Below are 17,873 nucleotides of genomic sequence, written 5' to 3'. Positions count from 1 at the left end.
TTTGGGAGGGCCATGAAATTTTTTTTTTTCTTGGTGAAGTGTTTGCAGCATGGAATTTCTCCTTTCTTTCCACAGACACGTCTTGCTTCGAGGATTTAATTAAGCAAGTGTGAGAGTTTGTTTGAGGAGTACTGGGAAGCCGCAGAACAACAAAAGCTTGGTTATAGAGCCAATAGCCGAGCAGTGTGCTGCTATATAAACATCTCTTTTAATTTTTTGGGCATTGTGCACTGTTTGTCTACATATTTTGATTGAAAAAGTCTGTGGTGACAAAGCAAAAACGCATTCCCAGCTAATGTTTGAGCAAAAGACAATTTTTTTTACCAAGGGAACAAAAAAATCCATGTAAGACGAACCAAAGATTATGCTTTGATGCTCCTTTTGGATTTAAATGATTCGATACAAACACATTTTTTTATCATCAAAATGTAGTGACGTACAAAATGCTACCTTACGCACAGTGTGCTCCTCTTTGTCCCAAGCAGCTGCTGATGTGACATGTAAGCTCAGTGAAATATGTCAGTGGATTTCCAGCAGGAGCTTTGAAGTGGGAGACAAAGTGGTGTATGAAGCATAATATCCCCAGGGTCCCATTTAGTAGTGGGGAAAATAAACATTCGCCAAGCCCAATCTTGTGTGACTGATTCTGCACTTATCTTTCTGGCAAAAGAATCCGTTTTTACAATATAATTAAAATAATAGGTATTCAGAGTTGGTCTGCAAGGATTAGTGATGATTTCATTATTCAGTTGTGTTGACTTCAGGGAGCACAAATCTCGTCGCATATACCATAGAGACTGTAAGTGATGCAGACACGCAGAGTTTAATAAGGATCAGGCTACTTAAAAGAGATAACAAAATTTGATGAACGTCTTGCTCATTTTCTTTGCGCTACTCCCGCTGCTTTTCTTTGATATGTATAAATGAAAAACACATTGAAAACTATAAAATGATACAAATTCTATAAAACTTAATGTGTCACAGTCACAGATTGGAACTCAATGTAACCAAATGAAAGTGATTACAAAAAATGAACATTTAAAAGCTCTTCTAAAGATTTATGGAAAATTTATGTATGGAAAATCTCGAAGAAGTCCTCACACTTATACGACGTCATATGTTGTCTGTTCATGCCCGTCAATATCACCAACAAAGGTGTCGTAATCTCCCATTTTATGTTTCTGTCAAACAAAACTACAATTTTCTTATGTTTGTCCCACAGCCAAAGAAGCATGATGTCTCTGCCTCCATGTGACTGATAACTGTAGTGATGGCTTGTGAGTATGTCAGTTATGTAAGTGCTGTATTTTGGTGCAGAACCAGGGTATCTCATTGACCTAGACAAGTAGCTTCACTGTGCATACGGGTACAAAGAAAGAGTTGAAAAAGAGGGAAGAAAAAAGGCTGTGACAGGACACGGAGTAAAACAGTATTATCAAGGAATATTTTTTCAAATAGTTGAACTCAGATTTCTCATCTGAAAGCAGGATGTTGGAGATCCATCCCCTGCTTCTCCTTTCTTACAATGATCACTTGTTTGTTGCTTGATAACACAAATGAAAAACCTAAAAGTCAGTTTTGCCTGTGTCCAAAACAGAAAAAAACAAAGAAAAATAGCAACGTAAGTTATGTAGATTGTACATGTACATGATAATTAATTCCCCAAAAACATTTCACGTCTAAGTAGCACTGACAGCAGGTGTGGAGTTTGCATGTTCTCCCCGTGTATGCGTGGGTTCTCTCCTGGTACTCCGGCTTCGTCCCATTGTCCAAAAACATGCATGTTAGGTTAATTGGTGTCTCTAAAATTGTCCCTAGGAGTGAGTGTGAGCGTTTGTGTGTGGTTGTTTGTCTCGTTTATCTCTGTGTGGCCCTGTGACGGACTGGCGACCTGTCCAGGGTGTACCCCGCCTTTCGCTCAATGACCGCTGCACCCCTGCGACCCGACAGTTGGATTTAGCGGGTATAGAAAAAGGATGGATAGATTATTTGTCAAAGTGCTCTCCTGTGAAATTACATTAAACAAAATTGAGCCTGGGCCTTCATTGTGACACTGCTTTGTTTTAGACATGTAGTCAAATGTGGCTGTTAAACCTTTTCTTGTTGTTGTTTCTGAAGTCATTTTCCTTCCTTCCTTTTTTAAATTTTTTAAATTCAAGAGGAGTTTGAAGGATAGCATATTTACACTTCTGCCACATTTTTCAGACAAGTTGTGATGCTATCATAAATTCAGTTAGCTGTGGCAGTGGTGGTGTGAAAATTTGAGATCACGACCGTCCAGGTAGGAAGATACAAACTGAAAAAGATGAAGTAAGATGTACTGTAGATCCTTGGAGAACCGACTCATCAAAGCTTATATGCGCCTTTCTAATGATTAACTTGCTTCTTGGCATTTATTCAAAGGTCCCCTCCAAGAAACGGGAAATAAAAGTCTTTTTTATGACTAAGCACACATTTTTTTAATCCCTTTCCAAAACCCACACTTCAACCACTCATTACATCCCTGCTAAATGTCCTGATTTATTACATCTTCAAATTTCACAATCTGGGTTTACAAATTGGTCTCCTCAAAAATGCATGAACATGGCCGAGAAGCCCCATATTAGATGAAAATGCATTCCCGATGTTGCAACATGAGAGAGTGTGGGCACGATCGCGTCACTGTGGATTAAAGGAGATGCCATGTTTTATGACCCCGCAATACTGTTACTAATTTGGGGACACTTGATATGGTGCATTCCCTTGGAGGGGCACGCAAAAGAACTGAGATCCACAGCGCTGTTTCTCTCAGCCCCACTCACTGGGCTCAAGGTGACAGAAACACATGGCCCACAGGGTGAATGGGATAAGCATCTCCTATAACAAGAGGAACAAAAGCTCTGTCAGACGGAACAGGCCGCCATGGCAAAACACTCATAAAGAGGCATGAACTGACAAGTCTTCCACCTCCACATCTTGAGAAATAATCACTCCCTTCTGGATGTGTTTATGAGGGCAAAGGGGCCTGTGCTGTGACGCCTGTACACTATACTGAGGAAGAAGAGTAGAATGCAGCTGATCTGAGACTTGGACTGTGTATGCCTGAAATGACACTGTGCATATTTCTGTGGTGAATCACTGCATTGGCAATTTGATAGAGCTGACCATTAATACAGTAGAATAGTAAAAGATATGGAACCATAACCACACTCTGTTTAACTTTACAACTATGACTTTACGATGCAAAGTGTTCTCCACATGCGCTTCAGATCGCTATAAGAAAAAAAGTAAAAACTCAGGGTATGCTTTTACTTTAGGAAAAAAAGTCATTTATTTGAGCACAAGCTTACATAAGTTTTGCAACTAAAAAAATATTTGTCCCTCGAGTTATGGTGGAGTCCAAGGAAGCAGGGAGGAGGGTTGAGTTCAGCTCCTCTGTGACTACAATAGCATCCAGCGAAAAATCTCTTTCTGATTCAAATAAATGGAGCTAAATTCAGGGCCAGAGAGTCACGACGTCGAGCAGCTTGCAATCACCTCTCAAAAACAGCCCTGAACATGTTCTTTCTGTGAGAGATCAGAGGTGGAATTAGAAACCAGTCTTTTTGTCAAAGTGTTTTTTAGACTGAAAAGGAAAGCCCTGATAATAAATCTCTGTTATTAATTGCTACATAGTTTCTTTCTTATACAAGCCTTCCAGTGAACATTCAGCTCGGGTCTTTTTACACGAGGGGCACATAACAGGTCTCTGTCAGATGCATTCTCATGGCTGCGTTAAGTGAGGACAAGTGCAAAGGTAGAGAAAACAGGAGGCAGTACGACATGCAAAAAGTCTGACAGTGTCCCTCACTGACGATTTTGTCAGGGTGCCTTGGGATCAGAAGCATACAAAGATAAAGTCAAGCCTTTTTTTTGTTGATTTTCAACACAGGGGACTACATAATGTTTCATTCTATGTCTGCTCCAATTTCTAACAAACAGGATTGCATGACATGGAGCGTTGTATTTAAACCTGATGAGGGGCTTTTCCTAAAGCTAACCAAGAGACCGCCAACTGGGATTTCAGTGTTGATTTCTAGTTGAAAACCGGCAGATTAGTGATCTGGACACTTGAGATATTTTTCCACCATCTTCTCAGCCTGTGAAAGGTTTATACAGTTTATACATCATTGTGTCAAAAACCCAAATATTGCTTAAAAATGTTGGTAATTCGTGGCATTGTCAGTTTAAATTGGATAGTCTGAAGGTATTCCTCCAAAATCATATTTACCTTGTGGGTGAAATATGGTCCACACAAAGATGTAATTTAACCACATTTAGTAAAAACTACTACTAATAATAATCACATGGAAATACTGCGCTGCCAACATAATACTTCTGGAAAATTGTAAAAATTGTTGATGTCATGTATGTAAAGTAGCAAATTAGTAGTTTTGCTTCCTAAAACTAACCAAATACTGTTGATACAAAGCCTAAGCCAGCAATAATATTGCCTAAAAAAAAGTTTTGATGCCTTGTACAAACAGCAGGTGAAAATGAAAGTTAAAAAAAGATGCCTGACATTGGCTCCCATAACAACTTTTATAGCTGGATGTTTGTGGAACTTGAATCAAATCCATAACATTGATCGTGATACGGCGTTTTGTGAATGCGATCGAGGTTGGGTCCTCAGGGTTCATCCCTTTTTGGTCATTCTTTTCCATCTCTACCCGTGTAGGAGGACATCAGGAGACAAATGTTCATTAAACATACGTGTTGCGTGTGAGTTAATGAGTACATACATACTATAATATATTGTAATGATGGTTTTCCACAACTGGGTTAGAACTGGATTTGATCCTCTTGTCGCCCACACTGAAAAAAACAACTCATAAGATTTACTTAAAAAACCCTTTGTAAGTATTGCACTCAAATGATTTAAGTAATATTTAATGCTGCAATATCAAGTAACACTCACTTGCCAGTATCAAGTAAATTTTACTTACCATAAAACATAACAGTTTTGAAGATATTAAGTAACATTTACTTAATTACATCTAAGTTCTAAGTTATATTTATTTAAACAAATTAAGTAAAGTCTACTTGTTTTTCATAGGCAGGAACATCATTTTACTCAAAATTTTAAGTAAATTTGATATATCTGTAGTATTTGCTGTTATGAAGTAACTTAGTAGATTTTAACATTACACTTTCAGAGTAAAGTTTATGTAGTATTTCTAGGTTTATGTACATACAACTATTAAACATTTAAATTGTATGAGGAAACCTAAGTAAAACTTACTCTTCCCCCATAATTTATGTATTACGTTAATAAAAATGTTTAATTTTACTTAAGAAGCTCTAATTCTTACTGAATCTTAAAAATACAAGGTAGAAATTATGACAGTTACTCTAATAGAGTTTACTTCACCAAAAAGTCACTTTTCTCAGTGCATGTATCCTCAGTAAGATAGCTTGGGGTCAACCTTTAACGCTGTGGTTTTTAATAACTCGCAAATAATGTACATGTTACCAAAAGTGAACCCTACATAGTGACATACGCTGGACATGCCAGGGACAGTTTCTTTGTTTGCTGGGAATCAATATGGTGAAGTTAGGAAGTATCTTTCATGCCTAACAATCAGCTCTCCCTCTACATATTCATGATGCAGTTTTGTCAATTCTTTGTTAATCTATAACAATAACTGGTGAGTGAGATGCCGAAAAGCATTTTTTAATCTGTCTGTAAACAGTTGCTAATGGGTGCCAAGTTGCACTTCTGTGGCAGTAATATAATAATGCTAGCTGTGTTGTATGTTGTAGAACTTATGATCACACAACTGTGATTTAAGACAGCGTGCTTGATTCCCTCTTTAAGTGGAGATCTGTCCTCTAGATGCTGAGTGAAAAGGAGCAGATAAAGATAAAGAAAGCTGTTAAAGATAACATGCACGGGGACATGTTGAAGTGTAACTTTCCTCTATTCTTTTCACATGGCATATAGAGTGATAAACACAAATGCATTAACTGCAATATGGATGTCACAAAGTGACAGCAAAACGGGTTTTTTTCAAGCGGTACATGAGCTGTGAAACAACAAATGTGAGTGTTTCACAAGTAGAGCGATTCTCTACGTGTCGGCTCATTTCTTAAAAACTATTACACTCCCAGACTAGAAGTTAAGGTCTTTTGTTTATATGTAAAAGGTCTCAAAGGTCTTTATAAAAGTAGAAACTATATCATGTTTCCCTTTACTCAAGAGGATACAGAAAGTGTGACTAATGTTGCAGTAATCAGCAATGAATGAGTAGTTACTGTTTAGTGCTGCTGTGTTTGGATCAGAATTAATCAGGGATTACTTATAAAGAATGTTGGGGTATGATGAATTTGCAGTTAATGATGAACTGTTTATTCTTCCTCATTAAAAAAGCATCTACCAACCAGTTCTTTGATAAATATTTGGAATCAGCTCCATATTACTGAATTGAAAATTACTAGAGAAGTACTTAATGAATTAACTATTCGGTCATTTGTCTTTAGTTCCTTATTCAACACTTGGAATGAGGCAGATATATGTGGCCTAAAGTGTTACCATGGAGCTTTATAATAAGAGCAACTACACATCTGTGGTTTTAACAATTGTGTGTGTGGAAGTCCACGACCGAGTGTAATCAAGCTCTAATTCTAACATTTACATTCGCACATGCAACTCCTCCGGGCGAAGCCCTGCAACAGCTTTTGTGGTCATTTGATTGACTTTCCAACAAGAACTTTTAACACTCACCTCATACAGAAATAGGACTATACGGTAATCCAGCCATTATAACAACAAACTATGTATAGTATAAGCCTCTGACTCTGGTGGCACGGCACCAGGAAGCCAAACAGAGTCCAAAAGGGGCCTGTGCCATCCCCTCTGGCATCACTTGAGTGAGACAGAACGACAACACTATGGAATGTTTAGAATAAAACCAAAACCTACTGACTTTACATTGGAGTTATGTGGAAACAGGTTTTCAAGGCATAGAATATTGTAAGACAAGAGAGATGCTGAAAAATACTTGAGCGGGCATGAGCTATGTCATGTGAGAAGCAGACTGTTTACGTGTTACCACAGGATTATACAGGGTGGATTTATGCCCCGCCAGAGGTTCAAATAATTCCATGTCAAATCCACGGGATATATATATTTGGTCCACCCTCTCTAAAGCAGCCCTTTCAAGCTGATGGATATGGTGAGAGCACATGACGGGGAGAGGATTTTCTACTCCCTTTCATGACTGCTGTGGCATTGTTTCTGTCTGGGCTCCCTGAGCCTCTGAGGATGTCCAAGGGAAGCCAGGCATGTATTTATTTATCGTGGGCCCTTTTGTAATTTCAAAACCATATTTCAGCCATATTTCAAAAACAAAATAAAACTATTAAGATGTTGATCTTGGCCATTATATCCCAGTCAGAACTTTATGAATTATGACCCAGTGAAGAAGTGAGCTTCAAAATGAAAAAAGAATTCTAGGAATGAAGTCACACTTGATGGAGAAGATTATGAATTAGCATCTATTTAGATGGCAGTCGGTTCATATACTGAGAAGTATGCAGGTTTGTTGGAATGTAAGTGCACTGTGCTTGACATATTGATTAGTCTTTTATTTGTTTTTCTTCCAGGAGAATTCATACGAGAATTTAATCAGGAGAGTTGCACCAACCTTGTTGAAGACCAAAAGAGGTTTATGTGTCTCTGCAAGCTTGTTAAAAAGTAAAGAAAATGTCAGTGAAGGAAACATGTGTAAATACCATTCCCAGTGGAGCCGTCCAGACTTTAAGAGACAAAAGTGCTCCATTCTTTCCCTCTAAATGGCTTTTGCTATCAATATCTTTTATTAAATATGAAAAGTTCACCAACTAACCGCGCCAGTGATCTGAAATGTCATGAAAAATTTTTCCTGGAACACAATTCGGAAGTCAAATAAAAGTCTGTTTGTTAGTGCCGGTTGCGAGTCTGTGCTATTGTTTAAAGGTGTCATTGCTACCTTGGATCTGGTATCCAACCAAAGTTAAGATTATGATTTATTTCCAACAAATGACCTTAAGAGGCTGTTACAAATAGACTTACCGTTTTAGCCAACACTATGCAGGTGGAGCACAGCTCAGCTGCCCAACTGAAGCTGAGGCAGGAGGCTGTTGATGGAATTCAGGTTATGACCTATTTTTGTATAGATTCACCTTAGTTTGCATGCCATATCTGCAATGGTTGCTGCGCTGACATTTACGAGGCCTGTGATTAATGTGAGTAGCTGCTGTCGGCTTCATCTTTAATGCCTAATGTCACTTTGTCCAACCACAAAACATTCTGCATCGTGCAAACCTGGTGACATGACATCAGGACCTCTATGCCCAGACCTCTTGTAGAACCATAGGACTACTTCCTCTTATTAGCGTCCTCATTTATTAGTCACACCCTTTACCACATGCCAGTGTTGTACAGTGATCCCGAATCCAAGACCTCTCTTTTGATATGGAAACGCTATTCATCACCATCTCCATATTCCATCACGCAAGGCAGCTCAACTCCGACACGTGGCGTGATCATCTGCAATGTGAAGGTGTTCCCTCGAGTTATTTCTGGTTTGACTTTTATCCAAATCAAAAGGTGCGATCGCAAACAGGCCAGCAATCATCAAAAAATTTCATGGGAATACCTCTGGAACTCATTTATCCCGGGGCTTTGAACCTGGCTGTGAGGTGTGGATCCGAAACGGGAGACAAGGTTTAGTGGCTGCAGCTGACAGTGTATCTATCACCCTGCCAACTTTCTCCATCGCGCCTCTGGCTTCGATGAAAGCTTTAACCTTGAAGGCAAGGTGAACATATGCAAGTAATTTGAATAGAATAAATAACAGGATGATATTATGACAATAAGTGCAGCCGTTCAGGGCTTTATTTACACCAGTGTCAAGCCTCTTTCTGTCACTATGGAGCTGCTTTCATCAGCTTCCAAACCTCATCATAAATTAGGTGTTCAGGAAGAGGAGTTCTAAAATAGTTTACACACTGATATTTGTTAGTTATCAATAGTCTGACCTTCTAACTGCCGATCGAAGCGCAACAATCTCAAGTCGTTTTTATTGCCCTGAGCAAAAGGAAAATATGATCCACGGGTCCTTGAAATAAAAGGGTTGAGACTTGGGTGTGAAACTACTTATGCAGTTAAACTTCAAATTCACACATCATTAGATGAGAAGGGTGGGGAGCTGTTTGGGAAATGTCTAATAGCGTGTGAGTAACGGATCACTGGAAACAAACAGCTTCACGCCTTTTTTTGTCATCCAGTCATTTCACGAAGATATCAAAGCCAAAGAAAGAATCTCCCAGAAAGACAAACCTTGACACCAGATCAATCATTCACGTCACCACGTCAGATCACCTTCCCACTGCAGGTACAGATTATGGATCGGCTCATTTCCCACATATGAGGCAAGAAACAGATGGATTGCACATTAGAAGACTTCGACCTGCCAGTGGCCATTCATAAAAGCTGAAAAAAACTGGGATGGAGGTGACATTCTTTCAGGAAGGAGAAAGATTTAAAATGACATGATTTCCCAAAGGTGTCTGTAACCAAATCACAGTTGGAGAGGAAACTTAGAGTGAAATATAACCATCTTGAGTTTTAGTGATTTGTTCAGTATTTGGATTTAGGTCTGTGAATGAAAAAACACAACGAAGCTCTGGGTTAGAATTCTCTTTGAATATTAGGGCTACGGAGGATGAACAAATTGTGCACTGAGTGATTCAATTATGTTCACTAGAATGGGTGCGTATGTGTGCGTGCGTGTGTCTGTGTTTATGAAGAAATGCTCAGTTAAAGCCCACGTGTTTACAATTAATATAGATGTTATTCCTACTGGAACCTTATTCTGGCTCTAACCGGTGGAAGGAAAACACTGCCTGATGCCTTACAGAGATTAATACCAGCTTTTGTCACAGAGCACAGAGCTAGATGGATGAGAACACAACATTTTATCAGACATCTGTTCAACCTGACTTCTCTCAGACATTTGGAGCTGGAGTTCACTCGCAGAACCAAATAAAGCCATGAACTGTTTCTAACACTGCACAGCGACTCGTGGCGTACTGTCATCCAAGAATACCACATAAAACCAAATCAGTCTTATAAAGCTCTGCAGTCCCAATGGCTTAGAGCTGGGCCTTTGGAGCTTATAAAGGGGAAACTAAACCCCTTTAAGAGGATGCGTGGCCTTGGGGGTTAAGGTAACAGCTAATTGTTTCGCTTGTGCTCTGAAGACATTTGCGGTTAGCTCATGAATCAAGCATGCAACTTATGCATCAAGCCACATCTCCTTATTCTCCTCCTGTCGCATGCAGGCGGTGATTTATAGCCGGACAGTCGCCTGCAGAGGTGTTGGATTCAACGAAATACAGGGAAGAACATCTGGTAAGCTTATTAGCTCCAAATCACAGCTTGGGCCAGTTTGATAGTGATGGCTGGATCGAGCCTGGAATTGACATGCTGGTGGGATGTGGTGTCTCTCTCATCGAATAGACATGTGCGAAGTGAGGTTCATATTTTAAGTAGCTCAAAATTAATGGTCCTACTTAGAGCGCCAGGTGAGCTAACAAGAGCCTTAAATGAGCCTCTTCCATGTGTCCCTAATGTCTCCCAGATGTAGAGAGTCTCAGTCCTGCTGGCGTCCTTGGTTGGAAGCAAGAGCAGCTCTTAATCTGAAAAATGAAAAGGCCTTGATAGGAGAAAGCATTCATTCCAAAGCTGCGTGACAAAGCCAGTGTAATGCAAGTCATTCTAGTCGAAGATAATTGGGTAAAAAAAAGAGCATCAGCAGGGAGTGTCTGAACAAGGTACCTCTGCCTCCACTCATCTCAGCCTCGTAATAAGAGCGCAGGGAGGTGTGTTGAAATACAACCCCATCACTGTTCGTCCTCACCCCCTTGATGCAACAATGACTAGCTCACAGTCTGCTTTTCATTTAAGGGAATTACCTTCGGGAGGCCAGCAGACATCTCCCGAGTTGCTCCGTGTGTGTTCCTCTCATCCCTGCAGAGCTGTCTCATTAACACAGGTTTGGTTTATCAGAGCCCCATCTCTGTCCTGCTGAAATCTGCAGCCCTCTGCATGGAAGCTGAAAATAATGACTCTCATACATTACCATGCCCCAGCGTGCGGTCCCCAGGTCGTTGCAGCTTAGACCGTCGGCTTCTCTAACAAGTTGACTGTGAAGTTGGGGCCACTTAAGACTAAGAGGGAAACAACAAAAGAGCCAGGAGCTGGGTGTTACGAGATGTGAAAGGAGTAGCGCCAGTTTAGTTTAATTTATGACTTTCATGAGAGATTTTGTGTCAGTGTGTGTAGCTTACCTAATGAGGGTTTTGACATGGTACATAAGTTCTCACTGCTTTTCAATCTGAAGCGTGACATCTATTACTCTTTTCCTCTGTAAAACATGCTTTACAACCACTGAAAAGGCCTAATTACTCAATCATGTGTCAGGTGGCTACTTCCTGCAGAGCACTTATGAGTTCAGGCGTCATCTCCCCAGGGTGTGGCTCATATCATTTACATTTCATTAAAGCATGCCGTGAGACATCATTGATTTCTCTTGTAAACCAGGAGTTTCCATGATGCAAGCTCATGGGTGAGGGGGACTGAGGGGGGGTGCAAGTGGGAGACCCATCAGGAGCTGTCAGGAGCTGTCAGAGGACAGGATCCAGACCCACGCCCAGGAAAGGCTAGGCCAGCCAGCTGTCACCTTGCTGACACTGGTTGAGACCATCCATCTGGCTGAAAGAGGCCCACCGCGGGTGGAGAGAAACTCGCCAGATCCCAGCTTACATGCACATGAAGTTAAGAATGTGCACACACAAGCAGACATGTTTAATGTGCAGCGACACGGGCACAAACATTCATATATAAGCACTGACATACATGCAATGCCTTTAAGTGTGTATGCACGTATGAACTTGTACGATGCCACATGCAAGGGCTATTTTGAGTAATCAACGGCACAATCTGCTGCGCTGTCCACACGAATCACTCAATCACAGACGGATCAGTGAAACAGAAGTGACATGCCATCAAGCTGAACAGACACATATAAACAATTAGAACATTTGGCTGAAACGCCCACATAGTGAGCTTGAACAGCAGGAATATTTTTCCCATACATCATGACGCACATAAAAAAGTCCTCTGGTGGGAGTAAAGATAGAATGAGTGGCAAGCTTCTTCTCCTCCAAATGAATACATGCCTGAGTAGCATACACATTTCTCCTCTTGTTGGGTTCTGATAGAATTTTTCACTGGTGTAATAGTCATGTAAAGTGAAACATCCCAGCATGCTGGTCGAGCACATACAGCACATACAGCCTGGCACATCTAAATAAGAGGGGTCACTGATGTTGCCAGACATATGGGTCTCATTTGGAGATATTCAGACTCCACAACGACCACAACAGAGACAGACAGTGTTGAACATGTTGTTTTGGTAACATTTCATCTTTGCAAAAATCTTATGCAGCCACAACAACTTTCTCCAAGATTCTTTTCTACCGAAAGAAGCACATCGTTTACTATTTCTAATATTTTTTCAGAGAATTTCATAATGACTCAGTATGTTCTTATTTTGACTCGCCAGCATGTTGTTGACGGCTGCACTTAGCATCTCTAAAAATATGATTTCAATAATCACTTTCTGTGTTTTGACTCAGGTTGTTCGGCTCTCATTCAGTTATGGAAGAGTCCAAAAATCAAGCTAGGAAAATTTTAAAAATATCAGTGACTCTTTGCCAATCCTTTCGGTTTTTTTCTGCCTTGACTGTAAGTAAAGGATTTGTATATGGCACTGTGCAAAGACTGGCATCTGAACGGTTCTAAATTCATTCTGAAGCATGACAATGATCCCAACATACTGCCAGAGTCATAAACATCTGTCATCATTGACAAGAGGAACAATGAGTCATGCATCCATTGGTATGGACTCCACAAAGCTATGATCTCAGCGTCATTTATTAAGTCTATACAGAGAGGAGAAAGTGAGGTTCAGCACACATAACAGCCTACCTGCCAGGTACCTTCATAAAGTGCATCATGGAAAAATGGTGCTAATACGACCCTCAGACTGAACAATACATTTTGTTAAATGCACTTTGTTTTAATTCAACTGATAGCAAAACTTTTTATGGCATTGTTCTTTAAAGCGTCCTCAACTTTTAGCATCTGTTGCAGAGTATTTTACTGAAAGCAGCAATTGTGTTCAAAGGCTTTTTGAATCTATCCCAGAGTTTAATCAATAATTGCTGTAACAAATGTTCCTTCCTGTCATAAATACACCTCAAGGGGCTCTGTGACTGGGGCAAGGAGCCAGCTGCCATCTTTTCTGGCATGAAGAAGTCATGGAACGAAGAAAAAAATACACCACAAAACTGGCAATAATTGCCTCAAGCTGTAGCCTCTACACAGAATTTGTGCCCATGATTACCAGAGGTTTAGAGTTAAACAAACTTATTCAATTTAGCCATTATACAAACAAAGATGGAGGCACATCTCTGCTCACACTGTTTGCTATTCTGGTGAAGTCATCACAGTTTCTTATCACACTCACAAGATGAGAAGCAACAGCAAGCTACAGGAAATGTTACTGACAGACCAGGACCAAGAGCAAGAAGGCAGAGGCAAACAGAGGACCAGAGCTGGAGATCAATGATAATGTGATCTGATGACAAAGCTGAGCGAGCTGTTCCCCTCTGGTGGTCTCACCATCGACCCACTCACGGATGAAGACAGTGAATTTTGTTTGGCTTTAATCTTCCCATCAGACAATACAAAGGAGGCGGTATGCTGCTAGTGTTTTCCATTTTGCCCCAGGAGAATTGTGTCAGGTTTCGCAAGTGCACAAGCACAGATACGTCAGCGCGGCACATTGACAGGCAGTTTGTTTGAATGCAGAACTGACAAAAGATCGAAGCCGTGAACCCCGACTGCTGAGAATGTTTTTTACAGAAACGCATGACAACTGAAAACAAAAACAACGTGATTCCCTCCGCTGGGTCTCAGAAACTGTCTGTCCATGGTGCTGAAAGAATACATTTCCAACTGCTCATACTTTTTTCATTCCTGTATGGTTACAGAGTAGTTCAAAGAAAGTGTTTTCTATGAAATGTTAAGAGTGTTCAACAACTGGGGTGGAGCCTATCTTTGACAAATGGAATCATATGGTGCTGGTTGTGCGAAACAAAAGAGTGTGAAAGCAGATGACGATGAGCAGTGTTTGCTACATGCGAATACAGTGTAAATCAGCGTGCAAACGCTTCGCCATCTGGCTTTTTTATGATTGAAGAAATGTCCACACTGCAGGAGTTTTGTTTTTATTTGAAATGCTAACATGCTCACACTTGAAATGCAGACATGTTTTTTTGCCACGTTTGCGATCCAAATTTTGCATTTAACGGAAAGATCAGAGTGTGATTGGGTTTGAACTATAACAATTCACAAGTAGTTGTAGAAAATAGTTGAGAAAGTTTCACCCAAATTCAGGACTGTCGACTTGCTGGTGGAGTCACACAAAAGGTCAGGGGGTTACTCGGCCATAAATGTTCGAGAGTTAAAAAAGAGAACATAGTTTGAGATGCGCAATGTTTTCAACAGTCATTGTACTTTTCTACTTTGCTCTCTCTTGTGATTCCTTTCTTTTCTAACGCTTTCTCATACAGGAATTGTTTGGGGTGAGAATTAACGTACATATTTAGGTTACATGATGCAAAATAGATGATTAGACAGTCGAAAAAATCCAAGTGGTTGCAGCTTTCGCATTTTGATATCCACGTGTCCTGATTCCTGACATTGGAACGTTGGATTATTTTATAAATAATTATGATTACAATTCATTGAATTCCAATTGGCTTGAATTGGACTTGAATAACATTTGTAGTATTGGGCGCTATATAAATAAAAACGAATTGAATTGAATTGAATTGAATTGAATTGAATTGAATTGAATTGAATTGAATTGAATTGAATTGAATTGAATTGAACGCTGCCTGAGAGAAAAACAACCGCCAAGGGATGCGTTTCTCACCATTTACAACTATGGATTGTGAAACTACTACATTTTGGTCAGAAGTTCACATTTTCTGGTGAGATTCAGCAAATGCTACCACAATGCATCTGGTCTTCAGAATTGAAGTGAATAAAAATCAATGACTGTGGGCAGATCGACAAACTAAATTTGTCACAGGTTCGTTGAAACAGTTAACACTTATTTAGTGTTCCAACCTTAGTGAGCTCCTCCAAAAGGAATAATTCTGCATCACCTGGTTGCCTGATCACATATTAATAGGCTCATTAAACCTTGATAAGAAGGGGCCCAATCGATCACTTCATTTGAATATCTCGAGTCACATATAATAAAGTCAATTCTGCAGGCAGGACAGACATCGTGATTATGTTACCCTACAGTGCTTTCACATTTGCACTTAACATGACAGCGACAAGCTCTGCTGTCGGACACAACCTTCCCAAATATCCCTCCAGGTGATCCATTCTAGAATCAGCCATCACTAAAGACATTAGGATTCTCTGGGAAAATGAACATCTGAGCACTAATCAACCAATCAGCCAAAAGTAAATAGAATAGAAAATAACATTATCCTTTACTTAAACTAATGTTTTGTCTTGACAAAGAGGAAAACTGTCTCCAAAGCAAATGCTCAAGAGAAACCAAAAAAGAAAAAACATATAAATATACCAGAGATTCTTCCTGAAGAAAATATTTACTTATTGACTTCACTATTGATGTTTCAGCAGGATGTAAGAGGCATGACGTATGACAGTGGAGGCACAGCAATGTGACCGAGCTTCAAACTCTTGCCAGGCCACCCGGAGAGAGTTTCTCCAAATTAGCTTTAAGCTTTCGCAATGTGAAGGAATGCACCAGGAGACTCACGCAAACATGGCTGCCACTGTGCACACCGTCACCCAGCCTGGAGGTTTAATAACCTGCGTTTTCGTTGTGGTCGCTAAATATGATCCTGGCAGCAGTGGTGTGTTTGATAAACCCTGTGTTGCTCAGACACTACCAAACAGTAAATAACATCCAAAAATTTAATTTGTTGTTAGTGGCCTGATGCTACAGCTGAGTAAATCTTTCTGATTTGATCAGTTTTTCCTCCACAGGGAGAAAGTATTATTTATTAAAATCCTGACACATATTTATCGTTGCTCCAATTATTCCTGACAACTGAGATCATTTTTGGTTCAGAGAGGATGCAAACAACTTTCAATCTCCCATACAGTGATTTTATCTGTCCCATTTGCTGCACTTTAAGTATATAAACAGCATATTAGGAAGTGTTTCTACTATGTTGGTTACTGCCGTGGGTGTAATAATCTCTCTGCCTTGGGCATTCTTGAATTTTACATGATGATCAGATGTTAGCAGAAAAATAAATGCATGGAGGCTGCGCTGGGCCAAAACACAGTCATAAACATCATCAGCCAGGGGGGAAATCTTTAATAAACTATAATGATAACTACGACAAACAATGCTTGTCCATTAATCCCAGGAAGGAGAGTCCACAGACAAATCAAGCCTTAACTTAAGTATTTTATAGAGATGGGAAAGAAAAGTATATTATTGCATTAAAATGTCTGAAGCACCCGTAAAGACTTAGCCACATCATTATGGTGGCGCCCAGGTTGCACTGTCACACTAAAGAAAGAGCCAAGGACTTTTATTGAGCTGATATTAATTGATTTGTCCTGACCTACCCAGACCTGGCCTCCCTGGACTTGGCTTCCTCAGCGGAGCTGTGCCAAGGCTCTGTCCTCACTCTGCATAAAAATAAATGAGAAGCCATGGGGCTGTAGTCTCTAAAGCCAGAGGATATTGTTCGATTTCACGTCAGCCCTCCAGGAGGCAATTTAAACAACCCAGCATGCTAATCAGCCGGGTATAAAAGGCAGTTCTGGAGGGTAGCCCATTCTTCTCCCCCGTTCTCTTTTCTACTGCAACAAAAGGAAAAGGGAAATAAACACTGAATAGAAAGTGCATTTCTGCCTATATCTGATGGAATATCACACTCCAGTGTGAGGTAATGATGATGTGTATGTTAAAGGGTACACTCTGGCCGCTAGAAAAATATGGGCTCTGTAGAAGTACACCGAGACCCTGATCTGAGGAGGCAGAGCCCCCATCCCCACAAATAATTCAATACTCTAATAAAGCCCTGGTATTTGTTGTGGCCACAGAAATATGATAGCGTTCATTCTCTGCTTGTGCCCTGAACCCACAGGGCAGGTGGTAGCAGATCACAGACTTCTCAGTGACTCAGAGGTTAAACTAATCATGCATGACTCTCTCACATGGCCCAACCAGTGCCCTTCCAAATCTACACCAGCTTGTCATCCAGCAGAGGGTGAACCTGCTTTTCATGCATTTATATCAAAGAACAACTTAGTTGTCCTGACTGTTATTTTTTCACGTGGTGCCATTTTCTTTCCCTCTCTGAACACATCCGCAGGTATACAGGCCTAGAATGGGCATTCGTTTACAACATGTGATGGAACTGCAAATTGACCTAACTGATTTAAGCAGACACTTTCCATGGAAGCACATCAAAAATCTCTCTGAACTTCTTTGAATGATTTGCTGGAACATTAATCAGACCCACACATTTCTCCATAACAGTTATACAACACTTCATCAACAATGGGCCCAGATATCAAGGCAATATCACACAGTCTGAATGTTATAGACTGCGATAAATGTTCTATAGTACATTCCTGTAAAGCCACATTTCGAAATTGTAAAGAAATAACCTTAACAGCCCCGTGTTAAAGCCTCAAAAGAGGACATATCTCTCACACCCAAGCTTAAAGATCA

This window comes from Odontesthes bonariensis, chromosome 12 (assembly GCF_027942865.1).
Source record: "Odontesthes bonariensis isolate fOdoBon6 chromosome 12, fOdoBon6.hap1, whole genome shotgun sequence".
Taxonomy (NCBI): domain Eukaryota; kingdom Metazoa; phylum Chordata; class Actinopteri; order Atheriniformes; family Atherinopsidae; genus Odontesthes; species Odontesthes bonariensis.
This window is presented reverse-complemented; position numbering follows the sequence as displayed.